Below are 24146 nucleotides of genomic sequence, written 5' to 3' on the forward strand. Positions count from 1 at the left end.
ATACCTGTTATTTGATACACTGTGAAGGAGCTTATATTGCCTAGGTGTTATTACATAAAGTGGGGAGGGGCCTATGTTACATAGGTGTTATTACATAAAGTGGGGAGGGGCCTATGTTATATAGGTGTTATTAGATAAAGTAGGGAGGAGCCTATGTTACATAGGTGTTATGGAGGAGCTTATGTTACATAGGTGTTATTAGATAAAGGAGGAAGGAGCTTATGTTACATAGGTGTTATTCGATAAAGGAGGGAGGAGCCTATGTTATATAGGTGTTATTAGATAAAGTAGGGAGGAGCCTATGTTACATAGGTGTTATTAGATAAAGGAGGGACGAGCTTATGTTACATAGGTGTTATTCGATAAAGGAGGGAGGAGCCTATGTTACATAGGTGTTATTAGATAAAGGAGGGAGGAGCTTATGTTGCCTAGGTGTTATTAGATAAAGTGGGGAGGAGCTTATGTTACATAGGTGTTATTAGATAAAGTGGGGAGGAGCTTATGTTACATTGGTGTTATTAGATAAAGTGGGGAGGAGCTTATGTTACATTGGTGTTATTAGATAAAGAAGGGAGGAGCTTATGTTACATTAGTGTTATTAGATAAAGGAGGGAGGAGCTTATGTTACATTGGTGTTATTAGATAAAGTGGGGAGGAGCTTATGTTACATTGGTGTTATTAGATAAAGTTGGGGGGGGGGGGAATTATGTTGCCTAGGTGTTATTAGATAAAATGGGAGGGGCATATATTACATGTTGTTAGATACAAGGGGGAGGGGCTTATGCTGTCCAACTGTTATTAGGGAAGGCAAGGATGGGCTTATGCTGCGTAGTTTTCCCAGAGTGGGAGTGAGGGGAATATTATTCAGCAATATACTGTAGGAATCTGCAAGCTCTAAAACAAACTGAATTTATTTTCAAGTTTGTTCATATTTAATGTCACAAGGAAATGTAACGCATCATGTTTTATTAATGCAGAAGCAGGAGGCCTGTAATGTGCAGTTCTCATACACAGGTCACAGCTCCCCGACGTGGCATTGCCACATCCTGCTGTTAGTTCAGTTGGCTTTTGGCAATATTAACCCCAGTACGTGTCACTGTGGCAGGGATTATGTCTGCTACACTGAAGCAGGGGCTGGTGCCAATGATTACATACAGTACTAGGGGTGAGCAAGTTCCGTTTACTCGAATCTCAAAACGGCATCTTATTGGCTGTGCAAACACGTGACAGCTGATAGCCAATCGTACAAATCTGAAACTGCAATGATTTGGTGAAAAGAACAGAGTAAATCTGAGTAAAACCAAATCCCTTCACCCCTGTTATATACCCTCTGAAAATACTTTTTGTACAGTATATTTGTGCCCCGTATAAAAGTTAATAAATAAATGGTCCCCTCATTCTGGGACAGTCACTTTTACCTGTATTGACCATTAGTTTAAAAGTGTTGCACAATGTATTCCAACAGACAGGTGAGTGTTGTCAGTGAGTACAGGTGGGTAGTTTATATTGACTTCCAATGTAGGTATGCAGTGTATGTGGAATCTGATTGGACATGAACTTCAGCAGTTAATCCAATCAGGCGCAACCTGGACCTCACACACCCCTTTCTTTTATCTATTTAAAGTAATGCAGCCCATACATCTGTGCAATCACATGCGATGCGACATCGCAATGCAATGTCCCATCGCATCTGACCACATCAAGTGGTACCCAGTGCAGCAACCGATGTTGCATGCCATCCTGCGATGGACATCGGGTGCTGGAGGGGTGGTGTGCCTCACATTCAGGCGGCCGCTGATTGGCTGAGAGAACTCTCTCTCATCTGCTGCCGCCGCCTGAAATCCACGCTACACAGCCGCCATGCCTCCCCTGCTGCTGCTGAGTCCCTCCGGTCCCCAGCATTAAGGAACCGGCTCCCCACCAGCGCTCCGGTACCCATCCCGGCAATGCTCCCCGAACCCTCCGCTGATTGCATTTGAGCAATCGGATGTGGTTAAAAACCACATGCGATTGCTCATGCAATTTGATAAATATTATGTGCAGCTCATAATATCTATCGATGCGACATTCGACGGCGTGCCTGCGCAAATGTCAGCTTAAAAATGCATGCAATCATTGGATTTATCGGCCAGACGTGGATGAAATTGAATGATTGCATTCGATATCTCACATATGTATGGGCAGCATAAGGTTGGCATTCCAAGAACGGAAAACTGGATAAATGGGGGGGCTATACAAAAGTGTACTAGCCCTTTAGTTTAGAACTACAGGACTGTATTATATTATAATACTTATCACCCTCTATTATAGTCATTCTTCAAGTAGCTATCTTGGTGAATAAGCCCAATGATGCTCTTCTGTGAAGACAGAATATGCAATCTGCATGACAAGACCTTGGCCACTCTGGTTGTGTCGGTCTATAGAGGCTGCAACCAGCTTCCGACAGAAGGATGAGAAACACAATTTTAATAAAAGTGCTGTTTATCAGCCTAAGCAGTTTCAGATTCCCTATTCAGAGATCATTCAGACAATGATTGCAAAGAGCCGGCTTTATTAAGGACAGGGAACAGCTGGGAAAGAAATCGTATAAATCTTGAGACTTTTCACGCAGAGTGTTTTATAGTGCAGCCAAACTTGTATATAGCCGGCGCTGCGTTCTAAATTATCTGCCAGTCAATTCCGGCGAGCTCACTCCCAGAAAGTTTTCCTCGTGTGACTACTAAGTGATCACATGACTTTACTTTCAGAGTCTCAAACTTACAGTAAACAATTCCCGTATAGATCCCAATTACTTATATTGTCATCGGCCCTTATTCTGGTTCAATCGCAAAGGCAGATTCCTTCTCAAATGGACAAAACCAAGTGCTCTGCAGGTGGGGCAGATGTAACATGTGCAGAGAGAATTAGATTTGGGTGAGTTATTTTGTTTCTGTGCAGGGTAAATACTGACTGCTTTATTTTCACACTGCAATATAGACCTCACTTTGAAGTAAAACCCCACCCTAATGTAATTCTCTCTGCACAAGTAACATCTGCCCCACCTGCAGCGCGCATGGTCATGTCCACTTGAGAAGGAATTTGCCTTTGCGAGTGAACCAGAATAAGGTCCATTGTCTTTTACTTATGCATAGTGTATTACAGAGAACATTTTGGTCACTAGCATCAGCCCTGCATCCACCTCAGCCACTGAGACAAATACCAGAATTTGCTGAGTGGCGGGGCTAAAATGCTGCAAACCGCATCATTTCACAGAAGAGGTGACAGCTCAGCATCTCCGGGGATGCTGGGTATTCCCCCATAGTGATGTCATCAGGCTTCACTGCAAGTTCCCACCACTTTAAGTTATTTCCTTTTGGGTGCATGCAGTGGGGACACAGAGTGCCAGACGCGGGGGTGCCTCTGATGCTAACCACCACTATGCCTTCTGTAACATGCATTCTAGATGTTCAGGAGGACGTCAGAAGCAAGGAGCTGCCAGTCGGTTGGCAGACCCAAACTGAGCCTATTCTATATATTTATTTTCCTGTTCAGATCTTCTGATATTGGGCCTAAATCAGATTCACTTACGCAGCACATTTGGTTTGCTAATGGACAAAACCATGCTGCACTGCAGGTGAGGCAGATGTAACGTGTGCAGAGGGAGTTAGATTTGGTTTAAAAACATAGAATGTGACGGCAGATAAGAACCATTTGGCCCATCTAGTCTGCCCCTTTTTTACCCTTCAGGTAATCTCCACCCTTTTTAATCCTTATTTCTTTGTAAGGATATCAATATGCCTATCCCAAGCATGTTTAAATTGTTCTACTGTCTTAGCCTCTACCACCTCTGATGGGAGGCTATTCCACTTATCCACTACCCTTTCTGTGAAGTAATTCTTCCTCACATTTCCCCTTTAGAATAGTTCCTGAGCTTCCTGTCAGATTGGGCCTTCCCTCCACTACCCCCAGAATCTCCCCCCGGAGTGGATTGGTCCAGCTGCCAATACAATAATATGCCCCGTGAACTCCTGACAGAATTATACTGCAATGTCAATATTAACAGCAACCTTTCTTCCTGCGCCGCGCTCACGGCTGGCGGCTGGCGATTTGCTCTGTAGAATTTTAGGCTGAAACATGAAACACATATTAAATATTTTATTGTTGCCATTGCAAAATACAGCTCGGCAGTTACCGGCCGCTCTAAGGTCTATGAAACAGAAAGCAATAAACAGAAAGTACCAACAGCCGACCTCGGGTAATTCTAGTGTGTAGGGAAACGCTGCAGAAGGATGGGCTGGAGAATGTGCCGGAATAGGTGTGATACTTAGAAGCAGATTTATGGGCGAGCAGGTACAATGTCGCACCCCTGGGAGCAAGCACTATCTGTATCGCTGGTTCTGACCAGGAGAGTGATGCCACACATCCTGCCACTAATAGTCTCTTGGAGCTACAGTAGACCAGGGACCACACCCAGCAGAGCCTACTGTGTAGTTGCTGGTCTTCAGAAACATGGCGTCCTCCATGTTCTGGAGACTAATTTGATTACAGTGCAAGCAAGGCTGCCATTTTGGCTGTGATTTTTGCAACAAAACAAAAAAACCATGGATACAGTCGTGGGACTCACACGACATCACAATGCGCCCATTATAGAAACGCCAAAGCAGTACACTCATGTATAGCTCCAGCTTAATCTTATGTTGTATAAAAATAACACAACACACCACTACATATTATGTATGAAACACTGTTGGCGGGATGACAGTCCGAGTTCGCCGGAGGTGTGCGATGCCTGCTTGCCATGCCGACATATTGGCTGGGTACACATTAGCTTCATGATTAATGATATACTGGAGGATTCTGTCTGGTTTACTCTTGTGTTCAACAAAAATGCTTAGAAATGCCAAACACACAAATGTGCTGCTGTATATTCAATTGTAATAAGGGCAATGGTCCATGGGGGGTTTATGGTGGGTTTTAAACTGTCAGGTCACATGTCCTGTAGGCTGTCAGGTCACGTGTCCTGCAGGTGGTAAGCTGTCGGATCATGTGTCCTGTAGGTGGAAAGCTGTCAGGTGACGTGTCCTGTAGGCGGTAAGCTGTCAGGTCACATGTCCTGTAGGCGGTAAGCTGTCATGTCATGTGTCCTGTAGGCGGTAAGCTGTCAGTTGACGTGTTCTGTAGGCGGTAGGCTATAAGGTCACGTGTCCTGTAGGCAGTAAGCTGTCAGTTCACGTGTCCTGTAGGCGGTAATCTGTCAGGTGACGTGTCCTGTAGGCGGTAAGCTGTCAGGTCACGTGTCCTGTAGGCCGTAAGTTGTCAGGTCACGTGTCCTGTAGGCGGTAAGCTGTCAGTTGACGTGTTCTGTAGGCGGTAAGCTGTCAGGTCATGTGTCCTGTAGGCGGTAGGCTATAAGGTCACGTGTCCTGTAGGCGGTAAGCTGTCAGGTGACGTGTTCTGTAGGCGGTAAGCTGTCAGGTCATGTGTCCTGTAGGCGGTAGGCTATAAGGTCACGTGTCCTGTAGGCAGTAAGCTGTCAGTTCACGTGTCCTGTAGGCGGTAATCTGTCAGGTCACGTGTCCGGTAGGTGGTAAGCTGTCAGGTCACGTGTCCTGTAGGCGGTAAGCTGTCAGGTGACGTGTCCTGTAGGCGGTAAGCTGTCAGGTGACGTGTCCTGTAGGCCGTAAGTTGTCAGGTCACGTGTCCTGTAGGCGGTAAGCTGTCAGTTGACGTGTTCTGTAGGCGGTAAGCTGTCAGGTCATGTGTCCTGTAGGCGGTAGGCTATAAGGTCACGTGTCCTGTAGGCGGTAAGCTGTCAGGTGACGTGTTCTGTAGGCGGTAAGCTGTCAGGTCATGTGTCCTGTAGGCGGTAGGCTATAAGGTCACGTGTCCTGTAGGCAGTAAGCTGTCAGTTCACGTGTCCTGTAGGCGGTAATTTGTCAGGTCACGTGTCCGGTAGGTGGTAAGCTGTCAGGTCACGTGTCCTGTAGGCGGTAAGCTGTCAGGTGACGTGTCCTGTAGGCGGTAAGCTGTCAGGTGACGTGTCCTGTAGGCCGTAAGTTGTCAGGTCACGTGTCCTGTAGGCGGTAAGCTGTCAGGTGACGTGTTCTGTAGGCGGTAAGTTGTCAGGTCACGTGTCCTGTAGGCGGTAAGCTGTCAGCACTGGCACAACTGCCCCATCAGTGCCAGTGTCACTCTGTGCATTTTCTAAACCCACCGCCTGCTCCTTAGTTACATTCAGCGACATCTCCACCAGTGCTGCCGGGGTCTGCACCATAACTGACAAGTGCAGCTGAGGTCTCACACTCTGACTGTCATCTGGCTTCCAGCAAAGTCATTAAATGACATTGTATCAGGAGATTGTTAGACAAAAGGATGAGAGGAACCAACTATAGTATATACCATATAATCTAATATATCTTCTGGAAGTAGTAAGAAAATAATAATAATAATAATTGTAACTGCTTCAACACTGTTATAACTGTGTTGACCCCCCCCCCCCCCCCCCGCAAAAAAAAAAGAAATATTTACAGTCAGATCAATTTAAATTGCCATAATTCCCAAAACATCAGCCCCACATTCACACACATGTTGGGGAACTTAGTAAGGAACATGTGTGCAGTACAAGATTCCAGCAAGTGCTGCTGTAAACTCACAAGGGGCGGGATGTTGTAATATCCGCTGCCCATTATCGCCGGGCATCGCAAGACAAGACACCCCCAGGACGGGACACCACCCGGACCAGACACTACAAGCTCCGGACTGCAGATTTTGATGTCTGTTACAGGGTTTTGTCCGGGTCCGGTTCTTACATAGTCCCGTATCTAATTCACTCCCATGGCTCATAAAAATATAGAGATAGCTATTCTGTGCCACGGGTGCAACATTGGTGTCCGTGGCGCAGCAATGATGAGCACGGACATATCTGTACCTACCTGCCTACTGACCTGTGTTTTTTTTTTGCTTCACCGGAATTCTTCAACCGAACCTTGCCAGGACTGCTCTGTGTTAACCGGATATCCTGGCAATGTCATCATTCCTGCATATATGACCTTCAATCTGGCTTTCGCCCACTTCACTCCACTGAGACTGCCCTAGTGAAAGTCACCAATGACCTGCTGTCAGCCAAATCCAAGGGTCACTTCTCCCTGCTTATCCTTTTGGACCTATCTGCTGCCTTTGACACTGTGGATCACCCTCTCCTCCTCCACACACTCCAAAACATTGGCCTCTCTGGCACAGTCTTCAACTGGTTTTCCTCTTACCTCTTCAACCGTTCCTTCTCAGTCTCTGGCTCTACCTCACCACCTTCTATACTTCCTGTCGGGGTCCCTCAGGGTTCCGTCCTTGGCCCCATTCTGTTCTCTCTGTACACCTCCTCTCTGGGTGCACTCATTAACTCCTTTGGCTTCCAATATCACCTCTATGCGGATGACACCCAAATCTACCTCTCCTCTCCTGATCTGTCCCCCACTGTTTTCTCTCAAGTTTCCAACTGCCTCGCTGCCATCTCTACCTGGATGTCTGAGCGATTTCTAAAGCTGAATATGGACAAAACCGAACTTATTATCTTTCCCCCACCCAGAGCTATGCCCCCTACTAATATCTCTGTCACTGTTAACAACACCATCATCTCCCCTGTTCCCCAACTCCGCTGCCTGGGTGTCACTCTTGACTCCTCCCTCTCCTTTGCACCCCACATCCAAGCCCTGGCCCATTCTTGCCGGTTCCAGTTACGCAACATTGCTCGCATCAGGCCCTTTCTCTCACAGAGTGCAACTAAGCTGATCATCCACTCATTAGTCATCTCACGGCTTGACTACTGTAATGCTCTTCTCACTGGCCTCGCTCAATCCCAACTGGCTCCTCTCCAATCTGTCCTCAACGCTGCAGCCAGGCTTATCTTCCTCTCCCGCCGCTCTAACTCTGCTACTCCCCTTCAACAAAATCTGCACTGGCTTCCATTCCCCTAAAGAATCCTCTTCAAACACCTCACACTCACATACAGGGCCATCTCTAATTCCATTGCTCCATATACCTCTAACCTCATCTCCATTCATACACCCTCCCGTCCTCTACGGTCAGCTGACGACTGTCGTCTCTCCTCCACCCTGATCACTGCTTCCCATGCTAGAGTACAGGACTTTGCCCATGCTGCACCCCTTCAGTGGAACGCACTCCCTTGCTCCATTAGACTCTCCCCGACCTTGCAAAGCTTCAAACGGGCTCTGAAAACTCACCTATTCATCAAAGCGTACCCTTCCACTGCATAAACCAGCTGGTTCTCCGACCCCTTGCCTGTTTACATCCTGCTATCTAACCACCACCCCCTCGCTTGCAGCTCTTGTAATCTGTCTGTCTCCCCTTCCTACTAGATTGTAAGCTCCTCCGAGTAGGGCCCTCTTCCCTCCTGTTGTCAAAGCCCACTTCTCTTCACATGTCACTCACAGCTCTCCTTTACTCCAACACTCAGTGACCATCTTCATCTGCATACTCATCTCCATCATTGGCCTCAAGCCTCTAGTTGTATGTTGATTGAGTCCTCACTACTTACATTTAAGCTGTAATGTGTATTGATCTGTGGCGCTCTTTATTTGTACTGTATTTTTGTTATTTATTCAATGTTATGCCAAGTTTTGTCTCCCTGTATTGTTCCTTTGTACGGCGCTGCGAAACACTTGTGGCGCCTTATAAATAAAATTATAATAATAATAATAATAATATGACCTACCTGACCCTTGTGACTACTACCAGAGAGGAAACTTCACTGTTTTTTAGCGGACATGGTGAAATGACTATCTAGCGATGACATTACCTATATCTATACCAGACTGGTAAAAACTCATTGACAACCAATTGCCAATAATTTTATAGACCAGTGGTTCCCAAACTGTGTGCTGTGGCTCCCTGAGGTGCCTTGAGACACTTGCAGGGGTGCCCCAAATTATGTATGGTTAATTATTTATGGGCAAAACCAATGCCGTGCGATTCGATGCACCGGGATTGAATAGCAAACCTAATAGACCGTGTGTACACACCATTAGAACCGCATATAAACCCAATCTACTTAAAGTTATATATATATACTGCTTTTTTTTGTGGGGGGGGGGACGGGACCCATGGGTGCATGTGCACAGCGTCTATTCTCTTCAGGCTGGGGGGAGCTCCCAACTGCCCCACCCCCCACTGTAGGACAATGGCGGCCCCGGGCAGGACACGGGAACATCCCCAAATACCAGGACGTTCCCGCATTAAGCGAGACAGTTGGGAGGTATGGATAAGTGGAATAGCCTCCCATCAGAGGTGGTAGAGGCAAATACAGTAGTACAATGTAAACATGCTTGGGATAAACATATTGATATCCTTACAAAGAAATAAGGATCAAATATGGTTTGAGGTAACATGTTTAAAAAAGGGGCAGACTAGATGGGCCAAGTGGTTCTTATCTGCCGTCACATTCTATGTTTCTAATTCTAAATATAGGACTGTTGTACTGTATATTATCCACTGGATGAAGTCTATGGATTAGGTGAAACGCGTTGGAGAATTCCCCAGACCTCAAACATTTTGTCTCCTTTAAATTTGTGTTTTGAAATGACAGATGGAGCCCCTCTCAGCCACACCGCCAGCTCGCTATGGCAATGTTTCTGGCAGACGGCAGATGGTGGGGACGCACGAGTATCTTACTAGCTTGTGCATCCCACCCAGCTGGGCGGCAGGGAGCGTGGACAGGGTGCTTCCCTGCCCGCCTCCGTAGGGAGCGGGCAGAGTGGGGAGACGGGCAAGGAGCGGGGACAGGGCTGCAGGGAGAATGGGGCAAGTCCACTTCTCGTGCGCACACGCCCCCTTCCTGGCAGACGGCGATGGCATCGGCCAGAGCAGCTCTAATGAGAGCGCCTCCATCTGCAGTGTAGTAAATTGCTTTTATTTTTGGGAAGTATATGTGAGCTACATATATATATACAGTATATGATTTTGTAAATAATAAGATCAATTATTGCGGAATACGGGGCGGGCACTGACGCTCATGTGACATCAGACGTCCGCCCGCGCAGGCATCGACCCACCTTCGTTCCCAGGGAATGGCCCAGCATTTTCATGGGGATGGTCATAAAACACTGGACGTTACCCTGCTCCACCCCCTGTGTGATAATTGGCAAATTGGGGTACATTCGCATATTCCTGCATGCACAAACCCCCCACCATCTGAATCAGCCCTGAAGTGAGGAGCCGTATTTTAATTTTTCTAATAATTTCTCTTATCTATCTATCTATCTATCTATCTATCTATCTATCTATCTCTCTAGCCATACATACATATGCACACACACCTGACAAGAATTTTCTTTGTACTCTCCTTGGAAGTTTTTACTCTTTATACATTTCTTTACTTTTCCATTACTTCATTCATTTTTATAATCTCAAACTTAAAATACTTTTATAATCACGCTTTTCATTTTTGCGCCGATTAAGTAAAAAATTGGTTACGTTTCTGTAGCGAGGGTCATGACACTCTTGAGCGCACTGTGGTTAAAAATCTCCCTTTAATGGCATCCGATGCATTAATATTGCAGGAGCTCTGCAGCGACGGGACCGCGCGACCTGAGGTCCAAAGTGTGCAGTGCGTTTAATTGCCACAAGGATTTAAATTAGGAATTGTCAGAGCTTCTGTGGCGGTAGAGGAATTAATTCTGTGAAATTATTTTAGCTTCATGCTCCAGAAATAAAATCATATTAAACTTAGCATACAATGTGTATTTTATTCAGATTTAAAGTGTATTCCACACAGGGAATAATTCAATTTTATGGGCTCCCCAATGCCTTAGTGACGTTAGTGAGTCTTAGTTACTGTATAGGCTGCACTCTCAGTGATGTCACTGTTTCCTAGTGACTGGAGAGGCTGCATTCTCAGTGATGTCACTGGGTCCTAGTGACTGGATAGGCTGCACTCTCAGTGATGTCACTGGGTCCTAGTGACTGGATAGGCTGCACTCTCAGTGATGTCACTGGGTCCTAGTGACTGGATAGGCAGCACTCTCAGTGATGTCACTGGGTCCTAGTGACTGGATAGGCTGCACCGTCAGTGATGTCACTGGTTCCTAATGAATGGATAGGCTGCACTCTCAGTGATGTTACTGGGTCCTAGTGGCTGGATAGGCTGCACTGTCAGTGATGTCACTGGTTCCTAATGAATGGATAGGCTGCACTCTCAGTGATGTCACTGGGTCCTAGTGGCTGGATAGGCTGCGCTGTCAGTGATGTCACTGAGTCCTAGTGACTGTGTAGGCTGCATTCACAGTGATGTCACTGGTTCCCAGTTACTGTATAGGCTGCACTGTCAGTGATCTCACTGGGTCTTAGTGGCTGGATAGGCTGCACTCTCAGTCATGTCACTGGGTCCTAGTGACTGTGTAGGCTGCATTCTCTGTGATGTCACTGGTTTCCAGTTAATGTATAGGCTGCACTGTCAGTGATGTCACTGGGTCCTAGTGGCTGGATAGGCTGCACTCTCAGTGATGTTACTGGGTCCTAATGGCTGGATAGGCTGCACTCTCAGTGATGTTACTGGGTCCTAATGGCTGGATAGGCTGCATTCTCAGTGATGTCACTGGTTCCCAGTTACTGTATAGGCTGCACTCTCAATGATGTCACTGGGTCCTAGTGGCTGGATAGGCTGCACTCTCAGTGATGTCACTGGGTTCTAGTGGCTGGATAGGCTGCACAATCAGTGATCTTACTGGGTCCTAATGGCTGGATAGGCTGCATTCTCAGTGATGTCATTGGTTCCCAGTTACTGTATAGGCTGCACTCTCAATGATGTCACCGGGTCCTAGTGGCTGGATATGCTGCACTCTCAGTGATGTCACTGGGTCCTAGTGGCTGGATAGGCTGCACTCTCAGTGATGTCACTGGATCCTAGTGGCTGGATAGGCTGCACTGTCAGTGATGTCACTGGGTCCTAGTGGCTGGATAGGCATCCTTGTTTCTTCAGCATATCAAAAAGCTGTCTTCCTTTTCATAAGCTGTAGTATATGAATTTATTTGAAGAAAATATAGAATACAATTTATAGTTGTTTTAGGCATATATTAGTTTCATGATGGCACAAACTGCAAACAGCAAATGAATGGAAAGCCGAGGGTGTGTGATGCTGGAATGCATCCTACTGGGATCGCTGTCTATGTGGGTGGTGATCCCTACTCTTTCTCACAGCTGCCAATGTGGGAGGTGATTCCTATTCTTTCTCGCAGATAACAGCAGACATATTTGCTTATCTTTTCACTCCATTGCAAAAATAACACAAACCTCAGTAAAGCCCTTTTACTACTGCAAGGTCACCTAGAATAAAACACCACATTCCTGACATACTCCTGCTGCAATAATCACCTCAGTCACGATTTTAGTTTATTTTGTGTTTTCAGAAATAATAATTCAAGGCTGCAGCGGATCGGATGTAATTCCCACCTTGCGGAAGTCAGGGCTGTGCGAGTCTAGTCCGTTTTAAAGCAGTAATCATTTAGACGGTGAAACAGGTTGGTTTTTATTATTCAATATAATAAAAGACTAATATTGCTCCTCACTCCTATGGGGGGATTTGAAGTGATGTCGTTATGAGGAGGGTTAGGCTGCAGAGTGGGTTGGGTTAGGGAGCTAAGGGGAGAGGTTCAGTATACTTTTCCAGCTCTCGTCAGCATTCTGTTCAGTAGGATGCGGATGTTGGTCTTCGGACCACCGGCATCCCATCTGCCAGTCACGCAGATAGGCTTACCGTACTGGCCCTTTAAACCGGGACACTTATGAATTACACAGGTTCTGTGGCTGGCTGACTTCAAGCTTGCATTACCCTTGGTTTTAACCAGCCACGGATCCGGTATAATCCATAAGTGTCCCAGTTTAAAGGGATAGTATAGTATAATGGGTATATACTGTACATATGAGGCCGGATTAAAATGTAATGCCTCCATGGTTATGTTTGTTATTTGTGATCACTTTTTTTTGTACATGATAATTCAGTTTATCCTCTATGTAATGCACTATTCACTTTTTAACTTTGTCCCCATCCCTTTCCACGCATGTGCACCAACGCTTGATGAGTCAGGCAAACCCCTTGAGAAGAAAGCTGGTGACTATTGTCTACACCAGGACTGAACGGCAGCTTTCGCCTCATCATCAGAGGTGAAGTGTTGACCCGTAAGGTGCTCTTTCATCTTTGGAAAGAGGTGAAAGTTGCAGGGCACAAGGTCCGGGCTGTACGATGGGTGTGGTGGAATCTCCTTGAAATGAAGGCGCTGCAACCCTCTTCCCAAAGATAATAAGAGCCGCTTAAGGATCAACTCTGGCGATGAGGTGAAAGCTGCCGCTCCGTCCTGGTGTCGACAACAACCACCAGCTTTCTTCTGCAACGGGTTTGCCCGACTTGTCAAGTGTTGGAAAGGGATAGAGACTACATTGAAAAGTGAATAGTGCATTACATAGAGGATAAACCGGGAAATCATGTACAAAAAAATTTCACAAACAAAAAACCTATAGCCATGGTGGAATTACTTTTCAATCCAGCCTGGTATTGTGACACTGTGCCTTGCTTAGTGACACCACGTACCGCCTGGTGGTATCAGTTACTCCTGGATACTGTATATAGCTGTATGTCGCTCATTTATTCAGTATACTGTAGCTCTGGTGATTGTCCTGCGCGCTAATGGATATCACCAACAAAGGACACAGAAGACATTTCACTCCTTATTCTTCAGTGTTTCTCTGGGACTTTGATCATAATGTGATTACTTTAATCAAACAAATATCAATTCATCTCTAAAAAAAACCCCAGTGTTTATTTTTACCTGCCTGTCCCGGTAACCTTGGGCTTCAAGGCATTATTAATAACATTGTAATCAGTGCAATCAATCACTGGAAACTTTGTTTGTCAGGTGCAGTGCAGAAGATGTCCTAAGATAAAAACGATGAATAATGGCAGCAGCACGGCGCTGTCCGGCGGTGATCGCAGGAGAGTGTGTGCGTCGTAAAGCGGATCGCTCTTACTGCTCATGGGCAGGGCGGTTCTGGGGGGGGGGCTTTGGGGGTGAATCCAGTTAGCTGTACATATATCTGGGGTGCGACTCTGCGTCCTAAAAAGAGATAAATTATAGAGCTAGAAAGTGCTAGCCAATCAGCTCCTAACTGCCACGCCAGAGGCGTAACTCGGGGAGACAATGGAGCCATCTGCCGCCGGGCTCCTGCTCCCAAGGGGGCACTTCTCCTCCCCTTCTTGATTTTGCTTCTGTGGCTAACTCCCCCTCCTAGCAGGGCAACAGGCATCACACTCACATTAGAGTGTGTCTCTCCTTTATCAAGACAAGAATGTTCTTGTCTTGATACAGGAGTGACTTTCAAAACGTAGACTAGACCATCTGTGTCCATACATACATATAAGGTGGTGTGTGTGGGGGGAACCAATATTTATCTCGCCTCCGGGCAACTGGGGCGAACTTACGCCACTGTGCCACGCTATAGGCTGTGTTTCAAAATTACAGTTGGGGGCTCGTTGGCTGGTACTGTCCATGTTTTCTTTCTTGAAGACTTATTATGCTGGCCACACATCAGACCAACTTTCCTCCAACCATCCAACTAGTTGGTTGGATGGAATAAAATCTATTTACTGGATGATAGCAAATGTAATATTTACTTTAGAAATTTGCTCCCAAAATCTGGAAAAGGACAAAAACTTCCATCGCTCAGACACGGTACTGTAGTCGAACCTGTTTGATTTAAACAATTTGACTGAATGTTTTTGTCCATTTTCCTGGGTTTGTGAGCACATTTCTGATTGTCCTTTGCTCCCATCCAGTACCAGATTTTTATTCCATCCAAGCAACTAGTTGGATGGTTGGAGGAAAGTTGGTCTGATGTGTGGCCAGCATTAGGCAAGTGGTTTTTAACCCTTTTCCACTAGCGGCACACCAAACAAGATTATACAATTGCACACCATCAGGGCCCCACAGAGAAAACATATCATCCCCACATAAAAAAAAAGACAAAAACCTATTGGCCCCCATATGAAAAAAATAATCACACTGGTCCCCACTGGTAGAAATAAAATACATACAGTACGCCCTCGCATGAAAAAAAGTGACCAGTGAATATCTCTTAGGCTGGTGGCGGCTGTAAACTGGTGTGGCCATATCTAGATTTGGTGGCACTCTTGAGAACACTGACATAGATCCTACAAATGTCCACCGCCCATAATGCTCTCTGTGTAGCTCGCTTGCTAAAATGACAGATCATCGCTTTCACCTTTTCTCTTACTATAGTGTAGAAAGCGCTTTGTGATGCAGTTTACTGCACGCCACTGTTCAGCAATCTGTCTTGGTCACAGTGTTATTTTGCCTTTTTTGCTATTTATTGAAACAGAGGTTAAAAATGTCCATAAAACAGTGTTCCACACAGTCACCATACAGATCGCACTGATACTATTCTGGACATCTGTAAAATACAACCGCAGGAACAATTGGAAACATGTATATACAGAGAACAATGAGCCACCATGTGCGGAGCAGTAACACAATGACCATTAATTCTGTTCTTAAAAACTAGTCCGATACCGATTTATCTTACGTTCTGCGGGTCCGACGTCCTGATACGGACCGAAGCGCATGAGATCGGATGTCACACACATGCAATGTGGGCTGATTTCACCTGATTTATGTCACCATAGGAACCTTTTTTGACATTAATAAAAGAGTATAGGTAACCGCAGACATTGCCTGATTTATTCAGTAGCATCTTTTTAAATACCCCTTTCACATCGCACTTACAGTAATTACCGTGTTCATGCCGATTTGTTGCCGCTTCCAGAAAACCGGTAGCAACATGGCAATACCAACTGGTAAAAAAAGAAGGGTTCTTACCGGTTCGTTGCCGTGTTACTTTGCGGTGGGAATGGGTTAATCGGATCGAGTGACCCGTTTCCCGTTCACACTATGGAGGAGGCAGTGCTTGGAGCAGCGCCAGCTCTATGCGCTGACTCCACCCCCCATGATGCGCCCGCCCCGCCCCTGCATGACATCCGCGAACCGGCAATATTGCCGGTTCACTGAAGCATTCTGAGCAGCGCAAAATGTAGGGTCACACCGGGACTGAACCGCTTCAAAGTACCGGTGAGACCCTGCATTGTTTTGAAAGTTACTTCTAAGATCCTACCTGAAATTCCCCTTGTAGCTTTTCTTCCACATGACCTATTCCTAGTCTCTGGCTTCCCGAGTTCTCTCGCGTGTCACTCTGCTGCGTGTGCACTGTGGCTTTGACTGGTAACTGGTAACAACCCCTTTCTTTCCTAATCCTGAGTGGGGAAATGTGATACGGGACTACTGGTAGCCGCTGATCAGGCGCAGGAAGAGACAAGTTGGAAAACGAATCAGCTCTTTTGGATGTCAGTGTTATCTATAGGTGGATTTTCCTCAGATCGTACGTTCCCATGGCTGACACCCATCCTGTCCACCGCAGGCCCCTGGGCTGCACCGCTTGGTGCAAATGCCTCGGTGACCCTGCACATGCACAAAAATCATTATGCTCTTGCGAATTCAAAAAACATCAGTCATCCATGTAAAAAAACGCGGGGACCGGATGAACCTGAATGACCCCCTTCATCGCTGTTGGGCAGGGTGTTGCAGTAACATGGGGCCAGTTTTACGGGTGATATGGCAGTGGGCCTAATTCAGAACTGTTCTTAGGCTGTGTGTACTTGCAGCCTAGCAAACAGCGCCGCCTGCTGCCCCACCAAATGCCCCGCCCCCACCAACGCAGACCGCATCCCCGTCCGAATGGGTCTGAATGTGCCCCAGTGTGTGTGGCCCCATCTACACACCGGTACAGGTACAAACCTGTGCCCGGCTTTCCTGTTTAATTCGATGACAGTTCTCCTGATAGACTGGAGGGGCTCATCGTGGCTCTGGGGGGCTCTAGCTGTGCACTTCAGCCCCGGAGACTCGCACCCCGACTGTGAACTTTGTTCCCGGGTTCTGTCAGATTCCTTATTTCCTTTTTTTGCTATCAGAGTAATGAGATCCAGTCACCAGCAGCCTGCACTAAGATTGCCAAGTCAGTGAATGCCTTGAACTTGCTCTCTCCTCCACCGGGGGCCTGCAGCTATCACAGGGGGGGATCCTGATTACATCTTTGATATGTAGCAGGCTGCAGTCCCATGCTGCGGCTCAGTCCCATGCACTTGTTTTACCAGCGAGGAAAACCCCCCAGGAAGAGATGAAAGACTCCCGTGTCTGTTCTGCACCCCCTCAGTGTTATCCTGAGATGTCTGGGGCTGCAATAGGGACTAATATAGACGTATCCCTGAGAAATACAGATTTATAAAGGGAAATGGGATTTCCTACTAGCACACACTAATAATCACACCGAATGATGAGTGTTACTGTAAGTATATAGCACCCAGAGGAGTATATAACACGTTCCGTGTCTGTGGAAACCTTGTGACATGACGCCTTATTATTATAGAACAGCATTATATGGAATGGAACTATTTACATATTTATATAGCGCACACATATACCGCAGCCCTTTACAATATCAGTCATTTACATCAGTCCCTGTCCCACTGAGCTTACACTCTCTGGCCCTTATTCTGGTTCACTCGCAAAGGCAAATTCCTTCTCAAATGGACAAGACCACGTGCACTGCAGGTGGGGCAGATGTAACAGGTGCAGAGATATTTAGATTTGGGTGAGTTATTTTGTTTCTGTGCAGGAAAAATACTGACTGCTTTATTTCTACACTGCAATATAGATCTCACTTTGAAGTAAAATCCCACCCAAATCTAATTCTCTCTGCACAAGTTACATCTGCCCCACCTGCAGTGCACATGGTTTTGTCCATTTTTGAAGGAATTTGCCTTTGCGAGTGAACCAGAATAAGGGCCTATGTACATTACTCAGGATCAGATGGAGATTACAGAATATCGGTATTCTATGAGTTTTGCCAGTCTGTGCATGAGCGCACGCGGCAGCGCGAATGCGCGTCCCCTTAAACTGCGGCCACATACAGAAAAATGCAACTGCAGTCTAAGGGCCGGCTGGTGGGTGTCAATGAGGCATTGTAGGGGCGGAGACACAGCATTGTGAGGGTGCGGACAGTTTGGTGGCAGGCCACTGCAACTCTTAACACCGTGGGCCCCTGTCTGACTGCACAGCTTGGCTGTGCAGCCAGGGCGCTACCCTTACCATGTATAGCAGTATATTTGCATATTGCAAATCGCACAGATTGGAGGGACTCGGGATGCGGGCCAGCCTTACACTGTGCTGGGCTGCCACCCATATGCTACCGCCGGAAGTTGGAGTTATGTGATCATTCGCAAAACTCCAACTCAACCAGAATTAGGGCCAGTATTCCCTGAGACATGGACACACACTTACACCGTAGTTTTAATTTTTTGAGATATGTTTTTGGATTGTGGCCGAAAAGCAGTGCACCTAAAAGATACCCCAATAGAGAACATACAAACTGCTCTACATATACGCGAGGTGGGAGAACCAATCGCTAGCTTATATTTAGCTGACAGCTACTGTGACAGGCACTGAGATGTACCCAGTGATACTGTAGTCTCTCCCTGGCCCATGTTGGTGTGGAAGAAAAATGACATCCTGGTACTTGTGTATTTTGGCGGCGCCCATCGCATCGCATACCATAACGCATGCGATGGTATGCGATGCAACGCAATTTCGGTGGTTAGTGTACAATGGCATACAATTTTGAAATTGTATGCCATTGTACACGGCATACAATACCATACGATGCGATGCGATTAAACATTGTATAAGCACCCTAATGGGTGCTTATACAATGTTAAGCACCCTAATGGGTGCTTACAATGTTAAATGCACCCCCACGCCACCCCCCCACTATAAACGTGAACCCGAAGCGTGGCGAGCGCAGCGAGCCCGCGAGGGGCGGCGGTACGCGTCCTACGACCTTTTCATACCCCCACTATCCACGTCGGCGTGGAGTTGAGAATAGATTAGTGTGGCGAGCGCAGCGAGCCACCGAGCTCGAAGCGTGGCGAGCGGACGCGGATACCTGTGAAGCCCGCGAAGGGACGCGTTTACCTGTGAAGGTATCCGCGTCCCCTCGCCACGCTTCGGGCTCGGTGGCTCGCTGCGCTCGCCACACTAATCTATTCTCAACTCCACGCCGACGTGGATAGTGGGGGTATGAAAAGGTCGTAGGACGCATACCGCCGCCCCTCGCGGGCTCGCTGCGCTCGCCACGCTTCGGGTTCACGTTTATAGTGGGGAGGGTGGCGTGGGGGTGCATTTAACATTGTAAGCACCCTTTAGGGTGCTTATACGATTTTTAATTGTATAGGGGGTCAAAATCGCGTCGCATCGCATCGTATGACATCGGGTGCATGGCATGCGATGCGATACGTTCATCGTACGATGTACATCGGGGGCGCCGCTATAATACACAAGTACCGACATCATTGTGCTACAATGTGGTATATGATACAGAGCATTATAATGGGGGAGAAACAATGTTACAAAGTGCAACTTTTTGAATTGACCTCAAGTTTCTACGAGGAATCGTTTAGCAGCATTTTGTCTCATCTCTATATGATGCGTGGATAATAATGTACCTATATAGTTCCTACACAAGTAATACATTAACAACCAGGGCTTCTCCTTCTACAGTACGTACATAAACCAGGGTCAAAGCGAAGCACCCAACCAATGTTTATGCCCAATTGTCCAACAAGTAATTTGGTTCTTGTGAACGACATAGACGTTTCTGGATGATGTTCCCATAGCAAAAAAAAGTTACCTCCTCCATTTCCTGGAAATTTTTGTGTACCATTGATACTTACCACAGATGGTGGGGATCTACTGGTGGTTCAAACCATTGATTGAGTCATTCAAAAGGAGACATTTTGAATCACACACCTAGGATGGGGCTAAGCCAGGGGTTCCCAAAGTTTTTGAATCACGGCACCCCGAAACATCAGAAATTTTTTCGCGGCACCCTGGGCTAAAGGTTTCTTATTGAGAAAATCGGAAACAAATATTAAAGTTAAATAAATTGTGTTTATACCTCATCCTTAGAGTCAGTTATGTGGTAATGGTCAGGATTCCCTTCTGTTTGTCCATAATTTGACTATTATAATGGACATAAAAAAAATTGAATTGGTTCTGGACCACCAACTCAGGGCACCCCTGCAAGTCCCCCCAGGCACCCCAGGGTGCCACGGCACACAGTTTGGGAACCACTGGGCTAAGTGCTATGAGGATAAAGAAAATGCGGCGTTACCATGGGATCGCTGCCAATGTTGATGTACTTGACCATAGATGGCTAGAGCACTGACCATCCGGAGCCGGATTTATATGTCAGGCCGCTCCTAAGCACATCACTGGCCACTCCCGACCCTCCCCATCATGTCAGTCCCTTCTTCATTTTAGGCCCAGTCTGGAAGCTTCAAGACCACCAAACTAGCCACAGCCTCACCCCACTGTCAAATCCGACCGGGACGACAATTTGCCGGTGACCTGGAAAACGTGAACTGTGTGGGGTCTTGAAGACCGAGTTTGAGATCCCAAGGCCCAGAGCATCTGTCCCTGTAAGTTGGAATGCGCCCACCACAGCTGGGGATAGATGTAATAAGAAGCTTGCTGGAATACGGTGACTTCTATCAGCGCAGTTCGCCGTACACTGCAGACACCAGTAAAGCTGGATATCTGGGCTTTAAACAGCAAACATAAACATTAACTGAAGATGAAAAGCTGCTGTGCTCTGACTCAAGGGCACCAAATGCCTCGTACGTCTGATTAAAAAAAAAAAAGTTTCATCAATTAAGGACCGGGTTTTATTGCTCGTTAGAGTTTCGGGAAGGTTGGCTGGTGGGGATCTGTTACACGGACATCAATGCAGATTGGGCAGTTAGGGATTATGTCTACGCGAGTGATATCATTCTCACGGCTTTTTCTGAATGATCTTTTCCTTTAGTGTTGACCTAAACAATTCATAACACATTTTCCATTTCTTACAGAATGACGGGCTTAATGCTGTCTCTGGACGGACAACTGTTTCATCTTCGCCGCCGCGGCGACGCTCAGAACTGCTAACAGCTGCGCCTGCAAATGGTGTCATTTATTTCCCGGAAAATCACGGAATGTTTGCCGATTGCTAAACTTACTTTTCGCATACTTCTGAAATCGGTTTCTTGTTTGGTCTTGTCCTATTCTCTATCAAATCTACTCTTATTTCTTCTTCCATTCTATGGCAAATGAAAAAACATAATTATTTCTGCAATTTTTTGCCCGAGCTACCAATCTCCCAAAATTTGCTGAGGGATAGGGCTACAATGACGTGATTCAGCGTGAATTGCGTTTTCCAATCCCCCTCAGTCTGTCCACTCTGTAAAGGCCCCCATACACTTGTCCAATTTGGCCACTTTTTCACCTGATTCGGATCGGGCTGAGAAACCTGTTGAAAAGTGGCCAAATGGGATGTGTTTGGCATCTGATCCGATCCGATGTGCTGCAAATACAATCTCTGATTCGGCCATGTATTGTATGCAAAAGGACCACATACAATTTATCATATGCGATCCCAGGAGGCTCAAGGGGGATTGTATGCCTCTTGTGATAGAAGGCACATAGGGGGATATTCAATCTCACGCAGCCATCTCCCGACGGGGGAGATGGCTGTGGGGCCCTATTCAATGCGGTCTTCCTCGACAGCATTGAACAGGGGATCTCGCAGTACGAGCCCGACTTCACAAGCAGTGGGGCTCATTCTGCCAAGAACGGCCTGGAATTGACTAGCGCCTTTTCCCAGCCACTTCTCATAGCCACTCCCCCTTCTTGTCCCGCGGAGGCGGGACATTGAATACTACCTGCGATTTCTTAGTCGAGCAGATCGAGAACCAGGGCCGGCGCCACCACTAGGCAAATCTAGGCATTTGCCTAGGGCGCCAGCCACTGGAGGGCGGCACTTCGCCCCTCGCCTCTCACATGGAGGCTGCAGGGGTGTCCGTGCCGGGTACCTGCGGCACTGTGTGATCTGGCGGCGGGGTCCCTGCAGTGAAGCGCGCTATCCGGCAGCCAGGCGGCGCGGGAAGCGATGCTGGGTTTGAAAACATTCCGCATGCTGAGTTTTCAAACCCATCAGCGCTTCCCGCGCCGCCTGGCTGCCGGATTGCGCGCATCACTGCAGGGACCCCGCCACCAGATCACACAGCGCCGCAGGTACCCCCCCCCCCCCCCGTAGGCACCGGGGCGCCCCACCCCCCCTCGCCTGGGGCGCTCCGGTGCCTTGCACCGGCCCTGCCGAGAACAGCCATGACCCAACATTGAACACCCCCCTTAGTGTATGGGCAGCTTAAGTGGGCTGCCAAGGGGGATGTGGGGGTGGGGCAGAAGGGGTTACCGTAGGCTTGTCCACCTTTGCAGGGGGATGGAAGGACCACTTGATGTTCGGGATAGTAGGCATTTAAAGCATTTCCCTGTACGTGCCTGGCTCCTTGTGACTTGTGGGCAGAATCTTTTTACTGCATTTCCAAATGTACTAAACCCCCCTGGGGCTCCATTGAGGTGGGTAACGCTAATACAGAACAGAGGGACTTCCGGATCACATGTCCCAGATTCACATAGTGCATCTCTTATCGGGAGAGCCAATAAAAATAACCTTTTGTTAAGAGATTGAGGCCCCTTTAAAAGCTTTTACTCTGCCAGAGCTACAAGTGGAAAAACATTGCAGCCAAGAACTAGGAAAACGTCTTCTCCCGATAACAAGCTGCACAGAACCGTCCCTCATCTCTGTGTCCCTATCAGGAGAATACTCAGGATTGTTAAATCAGAAACAATTCAGTAGAAATCCAGCCGCATTTCTATTTTCGATGGCAGAGGATTTAAATTGAGTCAGGCTTGGTCTTCCCTGTGCAGATCATCTGATAAAATCTTCCACAGATATAGCTCATTGATTGACAAAGACATTCTTGCCAAATGACGCGCCACCTACTGGCCAATGAGGGGCATTACAAATCCTCTGTTACTTCAGACAAACACATTCTGACTTGACTGCAAATTTACACTCAGATGTTCTGCACTAATCCTGTAAGTAAGGACAGTGCGTCAGTGCCCATTATATGGTATACTTCCCTACATAAGCCGCTACCAGTGCTCTGTACTCTGCACTCTTGTGGGAATAGACCTTTAGCTTGACCTCCTACCATAGGCGAATCTAGAATTATGGTAATGGGTGGTCCCAGCTCTAGACACAACAGCAGGGGGACCTTTGTGCGGCGTAGCCGCGCGGCAAAAAGGGGGCGTGGTCTCCTGGGAAGGAGGCGTGGTATCACAAAAAGGGGTGTGGTATTACACTTTAGACCATACACAGTAATGCCCATTACACATTTTAGCAAACTCCGTAATACCCATTACACATAAAGCCACACGCCGTAATGCCAATTACACATAAGGCCACACACCATAATGCCCATTACACATTGTGCCACATATCATGATGCCCATCACATACTATATAACAAACCGTAATGCCCATTACATATTTGCCACATAAGTGCTGCTTACCTACGTGCTCATTGCTAGGGGGTTCTTGCTTGATGGCACCATAGTACCCATTACACATGATGCTGCACACCATAGTACCCATTACACATGATGCCGCACACCATAGTACCCATTACACATGATGCCGTGTACCATAGTACCCATTACACATGATGTTGCACACATAATGTACCTTACACATGATGCTGCACACATAATGCTGCACACCGTAATGCCCCTTTGAAATAATACCCCTTTCACAACAGAAAATGCAGGGATTTACCCGGGAATATGGTCCCAGGATCATGCAGGGACATTCCCAGGCTGACCCTTTATACACCAGCCTAGTCCCTGCATTTTCTGGTGTGAGGGGGAGAGACAACCACTCTCCTCTCCCTACCCCCCTTTAACAAACCAGTTATATCTTTGGAACCAACTGACCCATTTACATGAGACCAGTATCATATTGAAGAACTTTTGAGTTGGCTTCGAATGATTTTGGTCCCGTTAAACTGGGCTGTTTGGTTCCAGAGAAATCTGCCCTCAAAGAACATAAACAGTCATGAAATTACATTTAAGAAATGAAAAAAGAAAAACGGTTTAACCTC

At 47.0% G+C, this 24146-nt stretch overlaps 1 long non-coding RNA gene across 1 annotated transcript in view; it reads left to right on the forward strand.

Moving 5' to 3' along the window:
* LOC146058661 (uncharacterized) overlaps positions 1 to 21898 on the forward strand; it is a 29231-nt gene extending 7333 nt beyond the window's left edge. The window contains exons 2-3 of the long non-coding RNA XR_014469885.1: positions 12397 to 12507; positions 21015 to 21898. This is a non-coding gene — a long non-coding RNA (uncharacterized LOC146058661). The remainder of the gene's footprint in view (positions 1 to 12396; positions 12508 to 21014) is intronic.
* The last annotated feature ends 2248 nt before the right edge of the window (positions 21899 to 24146 follow it).

Source organism: Crinia signifera, chromosome 2 (genome assembly GCF_055691185.1).
Source record: "Crinia signifera chromosome 2, ASM5569118v1, whole genome shotgun sequence".
Classification (NCBI taxonomy): domain Eukaryota; kingdom Metazoa; phylum Chordata; class Amphibia; order Anura; family Myobatrachidae; genus Crinia; species Crinia signifera.